The sequence below is a fragment of the Colobus angolensis genome, unplaced genomic scaffold (genome assembly GCF_000951035.1).
Source record: "Colobus angolensis palliatus isolate OR3802 unplaced genomic scaffold, Cang.pa_1.0 Scaffold45, whole genome shotgun sequence".
NCBI classification, from domain to species: Eukaryota; Metazoa; Chordata; class Mammalia; order Primates; family Cercopithecidae; genus Colobus; species Colobus angolensis.
In genome coordinates, this window is record NW_012117932.1 from 868,950 (window position 1) to 873,249 (window position 4,300).

A 4,300-nucleotide genomic window follows, 5' to 3' on the forward strand; every position below is an offset into this window, starting at 1 on the left:
AATCTCCTGACCTCGTGATCCGCCCGCCTCAGCCTCCCAAGGTGCTAGGATTACAGGCGTGAGTCACTGTGCCTGGTCAACATTTGTCATTTCTTGTAACAATCCAATAGACTTATATATATATATATATATTTGGGGGGATTAGGGAGACAGAGTTTTGTTGTGTCACCCAGGCAGGAGTGCAGTGGCATAATCTCAGCTCACTGCAACCTCTGCCCCAACAGTTCAAGAAATTCTTGTGCCTCAGCCTTCTGAGTAACTGGGACTACAGGCACGTGCCACCAAGCCTGGCTAATTTTTGTATTTTTAGTAGAGATGAGGTCCGTATTGGCCAGCCTGGTCTCGAACTCCTGACCTCGAGTGATCCACTCGCCTCAGCCTCCCAAAGTGCTGGGATTACAGGCATGAGCCACCACACCCAGCTGACTCTAATGTATTTTTTAATTGAATGTAACCTAAATTTTTTTTCGTTAAATGTATATGTTATGATTTTCAGTTTTGGCATTCTCTGTAATTATAAACCACTCTGTATTCTTTCTGATTTCTGTTGCTGTTTTGACATAGACTTGAGGAAGATAAGGATAGAGTCTGTATCCTATCACAGATAGAATTTTTTTAAGGTTAGTCAAGTGAAGCAGTGGGAGTAAAGAAGAAACAAAGAAATCTGTTTCTTCCGTAACTGATTATGATCAATTAGTTGTAAACACCACTGTACTCAGATCAGCCACAGATAGAATGTTACTTTAACCAAAAATCAAAAATAAAATATCAAAACCTTTGCTAAGAGGTTTAGTCCCTCCTAAAATCCCTGAGGGAGTTCACATAAGAGTTATGCTCTGGACTGGGCATGGTGGCTTATGCCTGTAATCCCAGCACTTTGGGAGGTCGAGACTTGAGGATCCCTTGAGTTCAGGACCAGTGTGGGCAACGTAGGGAGACCCCATCTCTTAAAAAAAAAAAAAAAATTTATGCTCTGAATTTATGTTTAGCTTACTTTATAAACAGATGTGGATTCATAAAAACCAATTACAGATATGTATATACACATGGTTTAATATACACACATATATTACCTAGCTCTGTTGACTGAGAGGCCCGAAAAGCAGTGATATCCAGTAGCAGTGAGCACATTCAGAACCCACATCTTGGTTTCTGAATATCATTCTGCAATAAGGGAAACCAGGGCTCCTTGGTGACATGGCTGATTCTAGGCCTGAGATAGGGAAAATACAAGCTGAGCCTGGAGCATCAGGCTCCACAAAGTATCAGAAAGCAAGGAGTTGCTTAAGAAAACAAAATTATGGGGCATGTCAAAGGGACATAGAAGCCAACCTAAAAGAAATTCCAAAGGCAAAAGCTGGAAGAATTCGAAAAACAAAATAATATAGTTTTGGATTATGATCCAACTATAAAGTAAATATACATTGAGTCTATACTGATACAAGTAAAAGATTGGATAAATAAATAAATGGGGAGAAGAGACAAATATTCCTCATAAAAGAATTCCAAATAATATATATGTAGATACTCTCTCCTCCAGGAGGTAGAGCTTAATTTCTGCTACCTCCCTCTTAAGAGTGTGCTAGACTTGTGACTCTCTTCCAAATAGTAACTTTACAGTGGAGAAACCTGGTCAACAGCTGCTTTAGCCAAGTGAGGAAGGTGAACATTCCTGTGATGTCATGTGGCTCTTAGGTACACCTTCATACAGTGTGATAAGAAAGGCATTTTACCTTTGAGGTATTCTTTCCAAAAACCCATAAGCACTCCAATCATGAGAAAAAATATCAGACAAACCCTGATTGAGAGGCATTCTACACGATACCTGACCAGTTTTCTTCAAGCATGTCAAGGTCATAAAAACAAGGAAAGGAGTGAGCATGGTGGCTCACACCTGTAATTCCAGCACTTTGAAAGGCTGAGGCGGGCAGATCACGAGTTCAGGAGTTCAAGACTAGTCTGGCCAACATGGTGAAACCCTGTCTCTACTAAAAATACAAAAATTAGCAGGGCATGGTGGCAGGAGCCTGTAATCTCGGCTACTTGGGAGGCTGAGGCAGGAGAATTGCTTGAACCCAGGAGGTGGAGGTTGCAGTGAGCCGAGATCCTGTCACTGCACTCCAGGCTGGGCAACAGAGCAAGACTCCATCTCAAAATAAAAAATAAAAATAAAAACAAGGAAAGACTGGGCCAGGCGCAGTGACTCATACCTGTAATCCCAGCACTTTGGGAGGCCAAGGAGGGCAGATCATGAGGTCAGGAGTTCCAAACCAGCCTGGCCAATGGGGTGAAACCCCGTCTCTACTAAAAATAAAAAAATAAAAAGTAAAAAATAACCGGGCATGGTGGCACATGCCCATAGTCCCAGGTACTCTGGAGGCTGAGACAGGAGAATCGCTTGAACCCAGGAGGCAGAGGTTGCAGTGTGCAGAGACGACACAGCTGCACTCCAGCCTGGGTGACAGAGCGAGACTCCATCTCAGAAAAAAAATTTTTTTAAAGTCCGTTTCAAAGACTTTTAGTACTTCTAATCTATTGAGGCTAGTATTTAAAATACAATAAAAATTAATTACTGACTTATATGATTTCATATGGTCCTTTTTTTCTTTACAGACAAGGTCTCACTCTATCACTCAGGTTGGAATGCAGTGATATAATCATAGCTCACTGCAGCCTCAACCTCCTGGGCTCAAGCAGTCCTCCCACCCTCAGCCTCCCAAGTAGCTACCATGCCTGGCTATTTTTTGTTTGTTTGTTTTTGAGACAGAGTTTTGCCCTTGTTGCCCAGGTTGGTGTGCAATGGCATGATCTTGGCTCACTGCAACCTCTGCCTCCTGGGTTCAAGCGATTCTCCTGCCTTGGCTTCCCGAGTAGCTGGAATTACAGGCATGCGCCACCACTCCTGACTAATTTTGTATTTTTCGTAGAGACAGGGTTCCTCCATGCTGGTCAGGCTGGTCTCAAATTCCCGACCTAGAGTGATCTGCCTGCCTTGGCCTCCTAACATGCTGGGATTACAGGCGTGAGCTGCCATTTTAAAAACAAATTTAATTTTTTAAAATTGTTTTTATAGAGACGAGGGTCTCATTATGTTGCCTAGACTGGTCTTGAACTCTTGGCCTCACCACATAACCCTCCCCACGCATTGGGATTACAGGCACAAGCCACTGTACCCAGCCCCACTTGGTCCTTTGTCTCCTAACACCAAGGAAGGTGCCTGAACTTGAACCTGTCTTGCCAGTATCTCACCCAAGATAGTTGGCCATCGTTTTGGTTAACTATTGATGCCTAAGAACTCAGTCAAACCTCAGTTACTTCAACAACAATGCAGTCTCTCTCAGAGTTTTGTAGGGTGGCGGGACTCCACTGGGCAGTTCTTGCTTGATGTCTCTTGTGTGTTTGCAGTCAGATGACGTCTGAGGCCAAAGTCATCTAACAGATTTCACCAGGCTGAACATTCCAAGGTGGCTTCTTTACTCACATGTCTGACACTTCAGCTGGGTTGGCAGAAACAGCTGGGAGGTGATCAAGTATTTTTTTCTTTCTTTTTTTTTTTTAATGTTTTATTTCCAAAGGTTATTGGGGAACAGGTGGTGTTTGGTTACATTAGTAAGTTCTTTAATGGTGATTTGTGAAATTTTGGTGCACCCATCACCCAAGCAGTATACACTGCACCCAACTGGTAGTCTTTTATCCCTCACCCGCTTCCCATTCTTTCCCCCCTGAGTCCCTAAAGCCTCTTGTGTCATTATTGTGCCTTTGCATCCTCATAGCTTAGCTCCCACTTATGAATGAGAACATTCAATGTTTGGTTTTACCTTCCTGAGTCCCTTCACTTAGAATAAGTCTCCAATCTTATCCAGGGGGCTGCAAATCCTATTAATTCATTCCTTCTTATGGCTGAGTAGTATTCCATTGTATATAAATACCAGTTTCTTTATTCATTCACTGACTGATGGGCATTTGGGTTGGTTCCACATTTTTATAATTGTGAATTGTGCTGCTATAAACATGCGTATGCAAGTATCTTTTTCGTACAATGACTTCTCCTCTGGATAGATACCCAGTAGTGGGACTGCTGGATCAAATGATGGTTCTACTTTAGTTCTTTAAGGAATCTTCACACTGTTTTCCATAGTGGTTGTACTAGTTTGCATTCCCACCAGCAGTGTAGAAGTGTTCTCTGTTCACCACATCGTTGCCAACATCTACTATTTTTTATTTTTTGATTATGGCCATTTTTGCAGGAGTAAGGTGGTATCGCATTGTGTTTTTGATTTGCATTTCCCTGACCATTAGT